Consider the following 19483-nt stretch of genomic DNA (forward strand, 5'->3'; position numbering starts at 1 on the left):
AGGTCCCACAGATGCTGTTCTGACCTAAGAGTTGGTCCCATTACAGATTATTCTGTTGGACTGCTTTGAACCTGTTTCTTTTTAAATGAAAAAAGAAAAGATAAGTCTCACATTCAACATTTAAAAATGTCTTGGGGCAAGAGTGGATTTACTTAACAGAACTGGCAGCAAATCTATTTGTCCACATTCAGCTGGGAGAGAGAAAGGGGGAAAGAGTGGGCCAGTGAGTGCTCTCCTTCCTTTGCTGAAGGAAAAGATAGATGGGGGGGGGGGTTAATGCTTTCAGGTCTTTAAGAAATGAAATCTTTAAAGGGAAGATGTTAAGCAATTCATAACTGTATTTTGACAATGCTTTTAAGATATTTTAATTTTCCACAAAGTGTTAGGTTGCTGTGACTATTTTTAATCTTAATCTCCTTTTAGAAAGGGAACTTCAGTTTTGAAATCCACATTGGCCCTTTTGTAAACGTGATACCAAATGAAATATTTAAAAAAAACACTTTGGTTTATGAATGTGAGATATTGTGCTTCTGTATCCATGACTTAGAAAGCCAGGAAATGGCCCAACATTGCTGCATGATATTATGCCCCAGCAGAAAAAAGGATGCCAAGCTTTACATAGCATAGGGCAGCCTGAATGTTGATAACACCAGTGGCAGCAGTCAAGATGGTCTACAGCAGTGGTCCCCAACCTTGGGCCTCCAGATGTTCTCGGACTACAACTCCCAGAAGCCTTCACCACCACCTCTGCTGGCCAGGATTTCTGGGAGTTGAAGTCCAAGAACATCTGGAGGCCCAAGGTTGGGGACCACTGGTCTACAGGATATCCGCTTCTGCTCACTGCCATTCATGCTTGTTGAAAAATAGCCCTGACAGCTTTGTGTTTGGGTGAGAAGTGATGAACTGATGAAAAAAGGAGTCGGCTTCTGGGATTTTCCCTTGCATGTTGTCACTTTGTGAATGGTAGTGGTGTTGGGAGCCTCCTGTTCAACACCTTGAACTGTGGAATGTTTCAGGGTTCCATGATTCCCTATACTATTTCACAAATACATGAAAAACCTGAAAGAGGGTGACCAAAATTGTCTGGTACCATCAGTGTGCTGATGACACCCAACTCCATCTGCTTTTCAAGATGTTTCAGGAGGCTCTTCTCTCAGTCTCGCAGGCCCCAGTGTGTGGTGATCCAACCTCCCACCACCCCCTGCCAATTTCACCCTCAAATCTACCTTACTCTCTTAAACCATTGAAGTTCTACTTGTAAAAATAATCTTACAGTAATTATGTGTTTTCTGTTTCATCAATTTAAATATTCAGTGTTAAAAACAATAGTATTCTTCAATGAACATCAAATTAAGGAGTTAAACTTTTTCCTTGGCCTTGAACCAATGGGTTTTCAATTCAGAAGACTAAACTATCACTACTCATTTTGTTGAGGTTAGTGTAGAAAGTTGGGGGGAAATGTTTTTCTGACTACATGGCAATGTTATCCACCTTCTAGGCATGTCAGAAACAGTCCAGTGTTGTAAATATCAGTGTAATCACAAGACTGCAAATGGTCACATAAATTCTTGACTCACTACACTTCTAAGAATGTTTCAAGTCACATGATCACTGGGGAGAAGTCAGATTATGAAAGATTAATTACAGTATATCTGCTTATGAGTATTCTTGAGAAACACAAAATTTCTGATTCTTTGTCTTTTATAACAGGCAACCTCTGTAAGGTGGGGACGGAAGGCAGAGGGCAGCGGGGACAGGAGGCAGAGGGCAGCTGGTGCAACTTTGGAAGCCTGGGAAGCCGAAAGCTGCTCTGACCTCCATGCCTGCTGCCAGCTTCCCGGGCGTCCAAACTGCCTCCGCTGCTCTCTGCTTCCCATCCCCATTGCCCTCTGCCTCCTGTCCCCATGGGGGACAAACCCACTCCTCTGCCCTCTGTCCAGGTCGAAGCTCGGGCCGCAAGTCAAACCAAAATTTTGCAGCTGGAGCTTTTCGTACCTTGAAATTTTCATAAATAGGGACATTCGTAAGTCAAAGCCCCACTGTATAATGGAAATACAGAAGTAACCAGAATAGACTATATTGCTTCACAAAAGGGGTGGCCCACTAGACAAAGACGAATATCTAATATGAGATGGGTTGACTCAGTAAAGGAAGCCCCAATAGTTAGTTTGCAAGATATGAGCAGAACGTAATGGAAAAGGCAATATTGCTAAGAAGGGGGAGTAGCAGGAAAAGAGAACAACTTAATATGAGATGTTGTTGGTTTCCAAGATCTGAGCAGAGCTCTTAATGATAAGGCATTTTGGACCTCAGGAACTGTTAAGAGTTCTGGAAATTTGCTTAAATTTCCAGTAAAAATGCATAGCAGAAGGCCAGCTCTCTAAGGTCACATTTAGGTAAAGAGGGCTCCTTTTTTCTGTTCCACTTGTACTATCCTATCCAAAGACTAGCCCTTTATGAAATAAGGCTCGGGGAAATCTTCAGGTATTAAACAAAAAAAGATAATTTACTCACTTAAACTCCAGTAAATACAGCAGGTTATCATGGCTCAAAGTTGATAGAAGGAAATAGACTGAGAAAGTAGTAAAAAGACGTTTGTTTCCTCAGCCCAGGTGGCTTGAGAAAATCTCCAGGCTGCAGGGATGGAGCCCAAGGGCTGGTTCCTCTTGCAAAAGGTAAAAGGGATGGCTTCTAAAAACATGTGGAAGAAGAATGGAGAAGGGAGAAGTTTCTCTAGCCCCAGGAAAAATGAGCCTCTCTGATTAGTTAGCATGAAAGCGGCTTCTGAAACCCAGCGGCAGCAGCGGAGATGAGGGTGAGGGGTGGGTCGGGCAGAGCCGGGAGGAGGGCAAGGCTCAAGTGTTCCCGGCTGCCCTCCTCCCAACCCCTCACCCCCTTCCAAGCTGTCAAAGGGCTTTCCCCAATGTTGAGGGGGGAAGCCCTTTGAGAGCTCGGAAGGCAAATGTCGGCGGTCGGCGGTGGCTTTGGGGTCCTTCCAAAGCCACCGCCAACTGACTGCCGACATTTTCCCCCAGCTGAGTGGCGGGGCTTTGAAGCTCCCACCGCTCAGCTGGGGGAAAATGCCAAAGGCCCCATTTTTGGCCAGCTGGTCGGCTGTTCCAAAATGGCCGCCCGCTGTGTTGCCTCGCTTTAGAGGCACCGAAAATGGCTGCCCCTATACAGGATCTTCGCTCAACGGTGAGTTGTAAGCCCATAGGAATGCATTAAACAAAGTTTAATGCGTTTCTATTGGCTTTTTTGTTCCGTTTAGCAATGTTTCCAGATAGCGACGATTAATCCGGAATGGATTAACGTCACTATGTGGGGCACCACTGTATAGGCAAAACATCGCATTGCGATGATCGGTAAGCGTTTCACTTACCGATCTTCGCATTGCGATGTTTTTTTAAACAGCTGATCGGCGGTTCCAAAATGGCCGCTGCAAGTGTTTTCGCGCCCTGCACTCGCGTACCGAGGGCGCGAAAATGGTGGCGCTATGGAGGAACATGGCCGAACTGTGAGTTTTGGAGCCATAGGAACGCATTAAGCTCATTTAATGCGTTCCTATGGCTTTTTACGTTCCGTTTAGCGATGTTTTTGCATGCGACGATTAATCCGGAATGGAATAACGTCGCTATGCGGGGCACCACTGTATATTTTTTATATCAATGATCTCTGGCATTATATTCAATAACAACATTTGAGGTTTAAAACTTAGTTTTTGCTGGACAGTTTCTTGTGACATTTCCCGAACCTCTAACCAAAATTACAACCAAAAATGCTTTTTCACATGACCACCATACATGATATGGATGTCCCTGGATTTTTTAAAAACATTTCCAACAAGCATTGCTGATCCCTTCTGATATTTTTGACATTACTTTGTTTAATGCGTTCCTATGGGGCCCAAACTCACCGTTCAGTGAAGATCCTCCATTTGCGGTGCCTCTAACTAAAGTGACGCAACACAGCCGGTGGCCATTTTGGAACCACCGATCAGCTGGCCGAAAATGGGTTCTTTGGCATTTTCCCCCAACTGAGCGGCGGGAGCTTCGAAGCCCCACTGCTCAGCTGGGGGAAAATATCAGCGGTTGGTCGGTGGTGGCTTTGGAAGGACCCCGAAGCCACTGCCAACCGCCGACATTTGCCTTCCAAGCTCTCAAAGGGCTTTCCCCCGACATTGGAGAAAGCCTTTGAGAGCTCAGAAGGCTCAAAGTGGCGGCGGCAGGGTAGGGGTGTCCAGATGGCTTCCAGGTGAAGCACTGGAAGCCATCCGACCCCCCTATCCTGCCACCGCCGCTTGGAGCCACCCCGCACCACCTATGCCAGCCATGCTCGGACTCCCTTACCCTGTCCCTGCTGCCAGGAGCCACCCGTGCCTGCCTATCGGCAGTGGCAAGGTGGGGTGGGGGGTCCGGATGGCTTCCAGGGCTTTGCCTGGAAGCCATCCAGACCCCTTACCCTGTCCCTGCTGCCGGGAGCCACCCGTGCCCGCCTGTCCCAGCCATGCTCGGACTCCTGGGAGTCCGAGCATGGCTGGGATAGGCGGCGCGGGGCGACTTCAAGCGGCGGCAGGGTGGGGGGTCCAGATGGCTTCCAGGGCTTTGCCTGGGAGCCATCCAGACCCACCCTACCCTGCCCCCGCCGCTGCTGAGAGCCTTACGAGCTCTCAAAGGGCTTTCTCCAATGTCTGCCCCACATCGGAGGAGGCCATTTCAGAGCTCCGAAAGCAAGAAGTCAGGGAGAAAAGACGGGAAATTCTAATTTCCAGCCTTTTCTCACTGTCTCTTTGCCTTCCGAGCTCTCAAAGGGCTTTCCCCCCGGCATTGGAGAAAGCCCTTTGAGAGCTCGGAAGGCTCTCAGCGGTGGCGGGGACAGGGTAGGGTGGGTCCGGATGGCTTCCAGGCAAAGCCCTGGAAGCCATCTGGAGCCCCCCACCCTGCCGCCGCCGCTTGAAGCTGCCCCGTGCCTGGTTTCCCAGCCATGCTCTGACTCCCGGGAGTCCGAGCATTTCTGGGATAGGCGGTGCGGGGTGGCTCCAAGCGGCGGGGACAGGTTAAGGGGTCCGGATGGCTTCCAGGCACCCATTAAGCGAGGCACCGCTGTACCTTCTTTAATCTAGTTGTCCAGGTGGTTGCATATATCTTATAATCAACATTCAAAAGAGAGATTGGTCTGTAGTTCTTAATTTGTTTCCTTTCTGTCCCTGCTTTATGTGTTAGGGAGATATGCACTTCTTTACATGAATCTGGGATTTTTCATTTACTTTCAATGTAATCCACTATCTTTTTAAAGTGTGGAGTTATGTTTTCTTCCAATGCTTTATAATGTTCAGCTGGGAGACCATCTGGTCTGGGGTCTTTACCATTTTTCTGTTTTTTTCCCCACGCCTCCATGATTTCGCTTGTTGTAATTGATTCATTTAGATTTTCTAATTGTTAGGAGCTAAATCTCCAGTTAGGGAGCTTAACCAAATAGTACAATTGTTGCTGCTTCTCAATTTCTTTCTTTTTTAGCGGTTAGTATAAAAATTTTGTATTGTTTTTTAAATTTCTTTTAAATTTCTTTTTGTTTGTATGTTTCCTTCCCTTCCTTATCCACTGTTGTGTTAATAATTGTTCTTTCTCTTTCTTTTTAAATTGCATATGCTAACCATCTTCCTGGTTTATTAGCATTCTCAAAAAAATGTTGCCTTGCAAATTTTATTTTATTTTATTTTGGCCATCTCCTCCTGTTCCAATAGATTGATTTTATGCTGTAATATATTTATTTTTTTAGGTACTTCACTGTAGGAGTTTTTTTCAGTTCAATTTCTTCTTTCTTCAGAGATATTATTAATGTTTGCTATTGTTTGCTTCTTCCTCTTCTCCTTTGTACATTAAAATCTATCACCAGACCCCGAAAGTAAGCTTTTGCTGCATCCCATATGATTGTCATTTCTTTATCTTGGGGTTTATTAATTTAAAAGAAAAAAATCTAATTTTTTTTTTAGTTTTGATCTAAAAAACTTCATCCCTCAGTAAGTAATTGTTAAGTCTCCATCCTCCTTAAGTCCTGAAGTCATCATTATTGAGTTATGGTCTGCATATGTATTTGGTAATATTTCAATTTCTTCCACTGGGTGTGTCATTTCTGTTGAAATCCAATCTATTCTTAATCATGCATTATGTATGTCTGAATAAAATGTATAATCTCTTTTCTGAGGGTACTTAGTTCTCCAGATATCAATTAGATTAAGTTCTTCTGCCACTTCTAAAAAAAACTGGGGGATCATATTTCTCTTTTTCCTCCCTTTTCAATGCTTGCTGAGATATATTTTTGCTTGTCAATTATTGCATTGAAATCCCCCATAATACATATTTTCTTTTTATGTCTTTGTATCAGCTGATTTCCCAGTTGTTCATAGAAGATTGATTGATTGATTGATTGATTGATTGATTGATTGATTGATTGAATTTGTACCCCACCCATTTAGTCCACTGAGTACTCTGGTCGGCTAACAACATATAAAAATAAACCATTTAAAATATAAAACAAGCAATACAACAATAGATAAGGACTCAAGATGAAAAAACAAAATAAATCAAGAGGTGGCTGGAGGGAAGGCTTGCCAAAATAGCTATGTTTTCAGTTGGCCTTTGAAAATGCCCAGCGAAGGGGCCATACGAATCTCAGAAGGGAGGCTATTCCAAAAGCGTGTTAGCCATGTAAATGGAATTTTCCTGTATATCAGTATTTTGGTAAGGAAGGAGTAGTCTTTCCTGTGCTTCATTCAGCACATAAATGTTCACCAGCAGTATTTCTTCATCTTTATATACTTTTGCCATTAATATTCATCCATCCATTGAGGCATACACTAATTTTGGTTCTAATTCCTTTTTTATATACATTGCTACCTCTTTTTTCTTTTGTTGATCAGAGGCTATATAGACTTCACACAATTTAGAGTTTTATAACAATTTTTTATCTGCTTCCTTGATATGAATCTCTTGAATACATATGGTTTCTACTTTGGCTTTGAAAAGTTTATTAAATGCTGTTTTCTTCTTCTGGGGGGAATTCAGCCCTTTAACATTTACTGAAAGTATTTTGATTTGTTTAGACATCTGCTCGGCTTTTATTACCAATTTTATCTTTGGCTTTCTCCATGCCTCTAGTTCTTCTCGATGAGGGTGGAGTTCTTTGTCTTGGAGAACTGTAGGTCTTCTTCTGTCAGCATCAGTTTGTGTTTCATTTATTCCACAAAATTCCTGGCCTCATTTTGCTCTTCAGACCAAATCATCTTGACTCCCAATTTAGGAATACCCTTTTCAGTGATAGCCATGTAAATGGAATTTTCCTGTATATCAGTATTTTGGTAAGGAAGGACTCTCTTTTTTTCCTCCAAGGCACCTGCTTCAGGATATTAATCTTGGTCCCTCTCAGTGTCAACTTCTTCGTTGATTTTCAATATTCTTTCTTTCACCGATCTTCTTAGGAACTTTATATGGATTTTCTTTGGCAATTTATTTCTTCTTGTGAAGGTATTCCCCACTCTGAAAGTTATCCCTATTGATTGTTGCAGCTCTTCTTGGGTTAACCCTATTTGTGGGGCTAGTTCTTGCAATATTAATCTCTCTAGATCTTCTGATACCTGTTCTTCCACATTTTGTATTCTGAGAAAATACGAGGCTCTGTCCATTTCCTGGAACATAAGATGCTCTTGATCCTTATTTTTTTTTCTTGTTTAATATTTTGCGATTCTTGTTCCACTCCTGTTAATCTCTGTTCCACCTTCCTGATGGCCTGTGTAAAGGAATCTATCTTCTGATTATTACTGTCAATTATGACCCTAAAGTCTGTTCTGAAAGTTGTTTCATTATGTTGGCTTGCATATCCTGCATTTATTTATTTATTTATTTATTTATTTATTTATTTATTTATTTATTTATTTATTTATTTATTTATTTATTTGATTTGATTTGATTTGATTTGATTTGATTTGATTTGATTTGATTTGATTTGATTTGATTTGATTTGATTTGATTTTTGTCCCGCCCTTCTAGACTATGTCTACTCAGGGCGGCTCACAATAAAATTATTCATAAAACAATTAAAACTATGAATTAAATCGACAATGTTAGTGTTGATCAAGATGGAAAATAGAACAAAAGACTAAGTAAAAGTAAGAGTCAAGTATTGACAGGAGGGAAAGCCTGCCTAAAGAGCCAAATCTTTTTTTAAAAAAACATTTTATTAGTTTTTCACTCTATCTACATTTGGTTTGTGCTTATCAAACATCGTGTTACATGATTTGCTTACAACTATTTGATTTTTACACCTCTGTGTCTTCCCATTTGTCCCCCAGATTCCAGATATCTTTCAAACATTCAAACAGTTCATGAATGTTTTTTAGTATATAAGATGGCTACTATCATAATATTACAATGATGCCTCACACAACGATGTTAATTGGTTCCAAAAAAATCAACGTTGTGTGAAACATCGTTTTGTGAAACACCATTTCTCATAGGAATGCATTGAAAACCAGTTAATCCATTCCAATTGGAACGGATTGCCATCGTTCAGTGAAAATCCCCATAGGAAACATCGTTGAGTGAAACAATGTTTCCTATATTGGAATGTATTGAAGCCGACTCAATACATTTCAATGCCTTTGCGAAATCCTTTTTCGCTCCTGTAAAAGTGTCTTACAATGTTTGGAAGCTGTTTTAAATGATTGCAATGGTTAGTCCACCTCCTGAAACCTATGCAAACTGATTTTGGTGTTGTTCTGACACTTCGTTAATTTATGATGATTTTTTGAATTTTCTCCATTGGAAACCATTGGATGGTCTGTCTAATGGTTTCCAATGGAAAAAACAAAAAATCATCATAAATTAACGAAGTGTCAGAACAACACCAAAATCAGTTTGCATAGGTTTCAGGAGGTGGACTAACCATTGCAATCATTTAAAACAGCTTCCAAACATTGTAAGACACTTTTACAGGAGTGAAAAGGGAGGTCGGGAAGAACTTTAAAAGGCAAACGGAGATCAAAGAGCCCTTTCCCTCTGTCTCCAGTTCTGTTTTGTTTGATTATTGAAATGTTAGCAAATGTAATAGGGAATGACAACTTAACTGAAGGTACATTTTTGTCTTCTACTAAATTATGCAATTCCCCAGGCAAAATGGAATAAAATTGTTCTGAACCAACCATGTTTTTCATTTGGTCTAGAGAAGTGACGTTTTCACATTCCATCCATTTGTCCAAACATTGAATCAATTTAGCCCCCATGTGGGCACAAGATTGTTCAGGCTTTTTGGCAAGGGAACACAATTGTCTTCTAAGGTGTTCTGCATTTATACCAAATCTAGAATATACCATTTTTCTATATGCCTCAAAATATCTAGCTTGCTCCAGAGGCATCTGAGAATAAAGCTCAGCTAAATCTCCACTTATTTGTGATCTCAAAACTATCAGCCTTTCATCATCCTTTATCTCAAAGTTCCAGCACACTCTCTCAAATGAAATAAGGAAAGATTCAGGGCAATCTCCTTTCCTATATTGAGGAAATTTCTTTAGATCAATTTTTGAGAGATTTCCCTCACTAGAGTTGTTGTTGTTGTTGTTGTTGTTGTTGTTGTTGTTGTTGTTGTTGTTGTTGTTGTTGTTGTTGTTGTTAGCAACAACAATTGTTTCATCTGTATTTGAAAGTCCATTTCTCTTTGTCTTAATTCTATTTGTCTGGCCTCAGCCTTCTCCTTCTCCTTAATCTCTAATTCCTTGAGCTGTAGTTCCTGAACTTTCTCTTCAGCCCTGGCTTTAATTTCTAGCTCCCTTGCTCTTTTTTTAATTTCTAGTTCCTTTTCTCTAAGCCTAAATTCCTGTTCCAACTTCCATTTCTCAAAACCTTGGGAGATTAGAACACCTTGTTTTTCTGAGACACCGTCATCACTCTCCTCCTGTTCCACTGGAGCTAGAGGGTCTCCATTTCCTTCCACTTCCTGAGGTAAACTTTGTGCCTCCTGACTCCCTTTTTGGCTATGTTTGGGTGGCATGCTTAAGTCTGAGTGAATTAGTCTTTAACGTCTGTACTGCTTTTAAAAAGGACCTGTCTTTCTGCTGTTAATTCCAGTAACTATTGGTTGTTTTGGGGTTTTCTGGCTCTTTAACTATGTAACTATGTTGTTGCACATCACTCAGCAGCTGTCTATGGCTGTTTCCCAGCTAACAACATTTAGTTACTGTCTCTCTATGACTAAGATTTCCTGTTCTTCTTGTTTGTTTCCCATACTCCTCACTTTTGTATATAGACACTGGAGATTTTGTAATGTGTGATCTGCTTTTCTTTGTACATTTTAATGAATAAGATTATTAATGCCAATGTTGTTATTGACCCCCTTTAGAACTGTTTGGTCTATTCCTCTTATGGTACATATTGCATCATCTACCTTTACCTCTTTGCTTGTGTCTTCCTCCCCCTTCCAGTTTAGTTTAAATCCCTCCTGATGAAATTCTTCATCCTGTGGCCAAACATATTCTTCCCAGTCCATGTGAGGTGTAAGCCATATCTTGCTAGCAGTCCATCATGTAGGAAGCTTAGCCCGTGAACCCAGAAACCATATTCCTTACATTGACACCACCTTTGTAGCCAGTCATTTACCTTATATTCCTCTTCCAAGTACTGGTAGGATAGATGAGAAAACTATCTCGGCCCTCAAAGTCTTTTAAGTTTCCTTCCCAGAGCTTCAAAGTCTGATGTGATTCCTTTGAAATTGCTCTTGGCTGTGATATGTGTCTGTGGGTTTTATGAGATATGTCAATCCTTCTGTCATATCCCTAATCTATGTTCCAGGGAGATAGCATACCTGCCAGGTCAATGGATCTTTCTGGCACACTTCAGTTTCCATCTCATGCAGTAGAGAGTCTCCTATTACAACTACTGTTCTCATCTTTTTATAAGGTGTGGTTTCAGTGCCTCTGTTTGCCTGGGTTTCAGTCAATCTCTTGTACTCCTATGACTATGTCTCCTTGCTGTCTCCCAGATTCCACATCGAGTACCTGAACGCGGTTTCACAGTTCCACTTGTGAAGATAGTCTTCTGCTCCTAACTGTGACTCTTTTCCATTGTGCTTTCTCCACTATGTTTTCTCTCTCTCTTTGGCATTCTCCTCCTCTGCCTTCCCTTGTTGTTGTTCCACCTCCAGTGACACCATTGACAGCTGCTGCTGCTTAAGACGTCTTTCAATGTACACTTCATCTTTCCTTATAGTCTTAAGTGTTGCTACTCACTGCTCCAGTTCTCTCACTTTTCTTCTAGCAGTGCCACCAGTTTGCACTTGCTGCATATGTACATCATGCTACACTCAAGCCCAAAGACAAACAATGCACTAATTTTGCAGGTCACCACATCCAAACTCTTTCTTCCCTCCGTTGTCCCAGTTACCTTTTTGCTTTGACCTGTTTATCCATGAATACCTGTTCCATTTATTTTGTTACCTTGAACATAGCTGGGAAAGTCCATTAATAAATGATTATTTCCAAAAACCCAAAAATTTTGTTAACATCCTCTCCCTTCAAATTTCTGTTCACTCACTCTGGTTGCAAGCTCCTTGAGTCTACCTCAGCTTTATTCCTCAGCTGTGCTCTGTTACCAGTCAGCAATCAACCACCATAGCTTCCTGCTGCACTTTCCACCTGGGAAATTTGTTTTTAACCATCAGTCTGCCCTCCTTCCTGATCTAGCCTGAATCTCGCACCAATTTAAAGTTGGTTGTCCCTAAGCTTTCTGACCCCCTCACCTGAAAAAGAGGGTGGAGTTCCTGTAAATAATTGCATTAAGAACGAAGTTTCTGTAGATGCCCCTTTTACTGCAAGCCCCACCTGCTGAAAATACAGGAGCTCTGTCCTCTTTTTCATCTGGTCATCTTAAATGTGACTGTCACACAAATGCAGACATGCAGCTGAGGAAATCTTAAAATTAACCAAACAAATATCCTTAGCAACCCTTGGAAACTAATAATCATGTTGTATTAAAGACTCTCTATTATGAATTACCAATAGAAATGCTGCCACAGATAACATTTGTGGAAATCTTGTTTCATGGAACATTGCTTTAAAAAGACACCACTGGCCCTCTACATTGCAAAGTCTTTCTTAGAATAGGCTCTGGCTTTCCTGACTGCCTCCCAAATGCACACTACCCCCCCAGTACCTCCTAAAAGCTGATAGCTGAACTTGCAGCAGGTGTTTTCAGCATGGAAGCTTCAGGCATGATGAGTCCACATCTGCGCTTGGCTCCAAATCTAGTCAGAACAATCATTTCCCCTTAGGTTGCAAAAAGAGGGCGGGGGAAGACATTTATGAAAGTGCTTCCTAAAAGGGAGTAAGAGGGATAATGAAAATGCTGGCTGCAGTCCAAGGCCTCAGCCTTTGGGCTGGGCAGCTGTACGTGCCAATGAACCACTCTTGTTCTAACGCACTCCAGCTCAGACTGGATCTAGAGGGGTCCAGCTGTAACCATGTAGATTGTGTCACAGGGCCAAGGTTTTGCTGAGAATGATGACATCACACCTACATAATTAATTAAAGGGATGATTTGACAGCTGCACCTCTAGCTGCTGTCTCATGGCTTTGCCTTCCCAGCCATGGGCAGACACACATTGAGATTCCCCCCCACACACACACACACAGATTGCATTAAACTTGGCATCAGGACTGGCTTGGTCATATACACAAGCTCCCAATACAGCACAATCCCAGAAGCTCTGGAAGCAGCATATGAATCTGGGTTTCCCATTCACATTGGCAACAACAGGCCGCCCCAGTTGCAACAGAAAATGTGCCTTGGGAAACCACTCCCCCGGGAGAGTCACTTGGAGGAGACACCTCTACCAAGCTTTCCCAAACCAATCTCTTTTGCCATTGCCAACAAGCTGTTCTCTTTAGAAATCTCAGTGGCAGCACTTTTCTGCAGCTAGTTTTCTTCTGGAAGAGCTAGCCATGTTAGCCTGTGCAAGCATATCAGGCAAAAGCCAAAAAAAACCACACAATATAAAACAAAGACAAAAATGTGTGGCACGTTAAAGATTAACAATTATATTGTAATGTAACCTTTCATGGACGCGTCCACTTCGTCAGACTTTAAGAGACAGAATGAAATGGAATGAAATACGTATGAAATGCCCGCTTCACATTCTAAATGTTCATTGGTTATGTGCAGTAATTAGGCTTATGTTTGTTTTACAGTCCTGTTGTAAGAACACTTCAGGAAAACAGAAAACAGACACCAGGTCTGAGCAGAGATGAGAGGTGGGTGGGGGGAAGAGAGAGAAATGAGAAAGGGGGGTTGGGGGGTTGAAGATGCAGTAAACTTCAAAAGGGGGAAAGAAAGAATGAAAGAAGTTAGTGGAGGAATCACATGCGTTAATGTAGGGAATATAGACAGCTTTAGCCTTGGAGCCTTATGATGAGAGATGGGCATGGTAATAGTGAAGAAAATAACTGTGGAAGTGTTACATTTGGGAATGGTTTATGAAGCCTAGGCTTATATTTACAGTGGTGCCTCGCTTGACGAGGATAATTCGTTCAGTTGAAATCGCTGTTAAGCGAAATCCTCGTCAAGTGAAACAAAAAAGCCCATTGAAATGCATTGAAACTGGTTCAATGCGTTCCAAAAGGCTAAATACCTCAGCGTCCAGCAAAGATCCTCCATAGGGGTGGCCATTTTCGGTGCCTGTAAAGCGAGGAATCCATCCTAAATCACAGCAGGGAGCCATTTTGCACAGTGGGCAGCCATTTTAGAGCTGCCGATCAGCTGTTTTAAAATCGTCGTCTAGCGAAAAATTGGTTCCCGAAGCAGGGAACAGATCATCGTTAAGCGATTTTTCCCTATTAGAACATCGTTTTGCGATCGCAAAATTTCATTAAAGTCACCTCCAATTATCAGATTGTCATATTCATCAAGTGGCTCATACATTCATGGAACATTACTGAAGAGTCCAAGTTTGGTCCATGAACATTCACAATCCCTGTAGTCATATTTGAAATTTTTACTTGTTAACAAATGAGTCTGCCTTCTGGATCTAGAACTACCTGTAAGACTGTCAGGTGGGAATTTCTGGGTATAAGTATAGCTATGTCTTTAGAATTCTTAGAAGATCCACTGATATATACATCCCCTATCCAGTCTTTAAGCAAACTATCTTTATCTTCTTATAAAAGATGTGTCTCTTGCATCAGTGCCACATTTGCTTTAAGTTTTTTTAGCTTTGAAAGTATCTATTTTTTCTTGCCTGGATCACATAATCCTTTAACATTCTATGTATTAATATTTAACATCATAACAAGTATAAAAATATGTTCATAATAATTCTATTCCTAAGTAAGCCATCCATAGTCGTACTTTCCATATCAGAGGCCCTAATTCCACTGTGGATAACTGTAACCAATAGCAAATTGTATCAACCAACTCCATAATAATTATTAATTGTATAATAATGAATTCAGTTTTATTGTAGAGACCACAAGAAACAAGAGAATACAAAAATAAGATACATTAAAGAAAAAAAGACAGATAGAAATAAAAAATAAAAAACAAAAGGAACAAAAAGGAAGAAAAGAACAAAAGAAAAAACCCAAAAGATAAACAAACACTGTGATCTTCCAGTTTCAACTGGTGGCGAACTTTGCGCAGTCTCCCATCTCCCCTTCCATTAGCATCTTAGTTCAGTTTATATACAGTACATATTATGTCTATATTAATGTATTATAATCATACCTATAAAGGGAAAGAAGTAAAACACTATAAATCCCAAAAATTACTGTACTGTACATGACCAGCTCCGGCCGCAAAACTTTGCTTCAACTTGCGGCCATAGCTTCCAGTTACGAACACAAAAAGGCAGAGGGAAAAGGCAGGAAATTCAAATTGCTGACTGTAGGTGGCAAAGAGGCTGCTTCTTTGTAGGTCTTTCACCCCAGCAGTTAGAGAGTGTGCAATCAGAGGAGGCTATCTGGTAAGGTAAGGTCCTGTTTTCTGCTTTTTAAAAACTGTTCTGGGTGGGGTTTGCAGCGTGGTTTTGGCTGGGGGGTATGTTTCTGTGCTGTGTTGTTGTTTTGTTTTTTGGTGTGTGTGTGTGTGTGTGTGTGTGTGTGTGTGTGTGTGTTTGCAGCCCCAGCACCTTGCGATGGGGCTTGCTCCTTTGTTTATTTTTGGTTTGGGTTTTTTTTTTTTGCAGTCCCAGCGCCTTCGAGGTTTGCTTTGCTGTTTATCTTTTGTTTGGTTTTTTTTTAAAAGCCCCAGTGACGGAGCTTGCTTTGCTGTTTATTTTTGTTTTTTGGTGCTTTTTAAAACCCCAACGCCTTCCGACCGGGCTTGCTGTGTTCTTTCTTTCTTTCTTTCTTTCTTTCTTTCTTTCTTTCTTTCTTTCTTTCTTTCTTTCTTTCTTTCTTTCTTTCTTTCTTTCTTTCTTTCTTTCTTTCTTTCTTTCTTTATTTATTTATTTATTTATTTATTTATTTATTTATTTATTTATTTTACAGGAACGGATTAATCGTGTTCCAATGCATTTCAATGGGAAATGGTGCTTTGACTTACGACCATTTCGAGTTACATCCATCTGGAACGGATTATGGTTGTAAGTCGAGGCACCACTGTAGTTCTTTGGGGTTATTAAATTGAAACAGTTGAGAACCAGATCTAATACAGAATATAGCTAGGAAACTTCACAAAATACTCAATGGATTTCTCATGTGCCAGTGTTGATGTGAATGGCTTGTTTAGTCTAGTCTGGAAATATCAGAATCCGGTGCTGTCCTTGCCCCCAAAATAAATCCTTCTTTTCTCCCACACGTTGTAGTAAAAATTCTTTAACAGAAAAACTCAAGAATCTTAAAAGGAATGGAGGAGGTCTCTGAGATCCCTGCGAAAAATGAGTTGCTACACGGTGAGCTCACTCTATCTCAAACTTGTAGTCATCTGGCAATTCTAGAACAGTTTGTAAAAAGCCTTAAATAAATCTGATCGATTGATCTTGCTCACTATTAGCTGGAATGCTGCGAATTCTCAAATTTGATCTTCGGCTATTACCTTCCGGTTGATCTATTTTAGTCATCAGTACAGCATTAGACTTTTGTAATGCTGTAATTGCTATGCTCTGGACTGCAGTAGTATCCTCCAGTTCAGAAACTCTGGCTTCAAGCTGAACAGCAATCTTCTCAACAGCGTCCCAAAGCTGATCAACAGACGCTTTAATAGGCTTCCACAATTTTAGTTCCCCAGCCATCTTCCTAAGAGTTTCCAAAATATTTACATCTATGCAATGGCTGGTGCCGATATCATTGGCATTTTAGATGACAATTTAGCAACAAAAGTCTTTCTTTTGTGCTTTGGAAAGAGAAGCAAAAGATAGTCACCTGTTTATAGTCTGCGGGAGAAGTTTACATAGTTCTCAGGATAAAGAAATGCCAAATGGTCGCAGGAAACCAGTGCCTCTGACTATGCCACCGTTGCATCGTAGATCCCCCATAGTTTGGTTTAATAAAAGTTGGATGTGCTAAGAATTAGACCTGGGACTGAACCTTTACAGTAATTTCCCAGCATGCATTGACTCAAATATAATAGGTATGCTTTGCCCAATTAGCTTTTTGGCAAGCGTGTGAGCACTTAAACAGGAAAATGAACTAAACAAGCATTCTTTAAAACATACTAACAAAGCATTTCTGCAGGTGAGAGTTCCTGATGCAACTGCATTGGGAGACACTTTAACTGACAGAGGTTGCATGGAACACATGGAGATCTGTATAGGAGAACCTGAAACATGGTAGGAACCATCTATTGGCTATGAGTAGCAAGATAAGATATGTCCTATTCTATTTTTTAAAAATCTCAGTGTAACGTGGCGGGCCACTCCAAAGTTACTGCCCACTCAGGCTTCTCAGAATGCCCACCACGTCACTACACACACCTGCTGCCACCAACCTTTCCTTTAAAAATGAAAAAAAGGACAAGGGTTTCTTCAAAAGAAAACAAAACTGATTTATTGATTACAAAATAAAAATATGAAAATCACTGGAATATAATCACGATATAAATCACTTTCTCAATTTAATTATACATAGACTTTCCCTCACTGACACAGGCCTCTAAACAAGCTCTTTAACTCTCTCACACTCCTGATCTCTCCAGATCTCACTCTGGTTCTCTGACTCAAAACTCTCCTCACACACTCTTCACCCCCTTTTTATACCAGCTCCTCCCCTTCAGTTCCACCCTCCATCACACCATTGGCTGATGATTCACTGCCCAGCTGTGACGGACAAGTGAGGTCAAGGCTGCCTGTTACATTACCTCTCCCCTTAATAAGTTGTTTTATGGGGGAAAGCTAAAGTGCTTTCCTCCATATAAACAACGAGGAGCAATACACAAAAATTACATTACCGCAACAATATACTCACACTTACCAAAATATTTAACAGTCCAAAAGGAAAAGTCATTCAATATAACAATTTCCCTTCTTATTGCTTTAAACACTTTAAACAACTATCATTCCTTATACTCTAAGCATTTTACTAATTTCAACAATATACTTTACCTTATCATTTATACTTTATAATTAATTTTCATTAACTTTATCAACTTTACAGTAATCACCATCAGGAAACTTATAAACACTTTAAACCATTCTTAGAGTCCATTTTTTCCATCTTTAGTCATCTGGTCTTCTAGAGAGGGCATCTGCAGCACAGTTCTGAGTCCCTTTGACCACTCGAACCTCAAAGTCGAAGTCCTGCAAGATCAAAGCCCACCTCATCAGTTTACTGTTGTTGGCCTTCATAGTCCTTAGCCACAACAGTGGGGAGTGATCAGTACAGAGGATGAAATGTCTCCCCCAAATATATGGTTTCAGTCTGGACCACAAACAAAATGGCAAGACACTCCTTCTCGATGGTGGACAGGTGTCTTTCCCCTTTTTGTAGCTTCTTGCTCAGGTAAGCAACCGGATGAAGATCTCCGCAGTCGTCACTCTGGCACAGCACGGCTCCTAACGTGGAGTTGGACACATCTGTGAAGATGGTAAACTCACAATGGAAATCCGGAGCTCGCAACACTGGGTTGGTGATCAACGCCTCCTTCAGCTTTCCAAACGCCTCCTCGCAGCTACTGGACCACTGGATGTTGTCAGCACTCTTCTTGTGCATCAAGTCAGTCAGTGGCGCTGATAAATCTCCTATAGTAGCCTACCAGCCCAAGAAAAGATCTAACTTTCTTCTTGGTGGTGGGTCTAGGCCAACTACTTATAGCATCTACTTTTGCTTCCAGGTGTTTGATTATACCTCCCCCTACCACATGACCCAAGTACTTCATTTCAGGGCTACCCAGCTGGCATTTGCTTGCTTTCACTGTCAGCCCTACTGCCTTTAATCTTTGCAGCACTATTTCTAAGTGACAAAGGTGATCCTCCCAGGTGTTACTGAAGATCCCTATGTCGTCTATATAAGCTACAGTAAAGTCGCTAAGCCCTTGCAAAGTTTTGTCCATAAGTCTTTGGAACGTAGCTGGTGAATTCCTTAACCCAAAACTTAGGACACGAAACTCAAATAGGCCAAAAGGGCTACAAAATGCAGTTTTCTCCTGATCCTTGGGGTCAATTCGCACTTGCCAAAACCCTTTGGTCAGGTCTAGGCAGGAAATATACTGACATCCCCCTATGGTTTCTATCAGGTTGTCCAATTTGGGCATAGGGTAAGCATCCGGCTTGGTTACTAGATTAAGCTTTCTATAGTCAACACAGAACCGAATACTACCATCTGGTTTATCTACCAGGACTATAGGAGCAGACCAAGGGCTTGATGATGGAACAATAATATTCTCCTTCAACATCTCATCTAGCTCCTTGCGCACCTTGTCAAGGGCATTTTCTTCTTTTCAGGCTTATTATTCTTTTTAACAAGCCTTGATTTTAAAAGTCCACTTTTTTTTACTGTCAGTGAGTGTCTCTGTGTTATAATGTTGCTGCTTTCCCCAGCACTCATCCACTGGTAAGCTAGCTACTGTTTCTTTAGGCCTCTGTCCTCCAGCTAGGCCTCACACTAAAGCAGCGTTTCTTTCCCTGCTTCAGGCCACAAAACACTTAAACCCACAGCTTCACCCTATCCCAGGTTTAGTTGACTTGAGTCCCCTCAGCCTCACTGCCCTTGGCTCCGCTCTGTCCCCTCAGAGTTTTCCCTAAACTCAGGACAAGCCAGCCAATCTGCCACAGATTTTGCTTTGGGCAACTCTCCACAGAAATGGTCACCACAGAGCCTTCCTGTCTTAGTCCCCAATTTGAGGTCCCGCACCCTTCTACTAGACTCGCTCCCCGTGAGACAAGTCCTAGAAGGTTACCCACATGTTCACTCAGACCTCCCTAACTAAAGACCCCTGCTCTGGGCACCTTTCCAGTCAAGGCTTCACTGGATCTTCGAATCCCACATGCTGGACACCAATTTTATTGTAAC

At 41.4% G+C, this 19483-nt stretch overlaps 1 protein-coding gene across 3 annotated transcripts in view; it reads left to right on the plus strand.

Moving 5' to 3' along the window:
- Window positions 1-19483, plus strand: part of LOC110077047 (protein FAM163A) — a 166065-nt gene that overhangs the window by 92381 nt on the left and 54201 nt on the right. The window contains exon 1 of one of the 3 annotated variants that reach the window (XM_078392367.1): window positions 5084-15005. The exons of the other annotated variants lie outside the window; for them this stretch is intronic. The gene's annotated coding sequence lies outside the window, so the exon portion shown is untranslated. Of the gene's footprint in view, window positions 1-5083; window positions 15006-19483 lie in introns of those variants that run through there. 3 annotated transcript variants of the gene reach the window in all.

Source organism: Pogona vitticeps, chromosome 4 (genome assembly GCF_051106095.1).
Source record: "Pogona vitticeps strain Pit_001003342236 chromosome 4, PviZW2.1, whole genome shotgun sequence".
Lineage (NCBI taxonomy): Eukaryota > Metazoa > Chordata > Lepidosauria > Squamata > Agamidae > Pogona > Pogona vitticeps.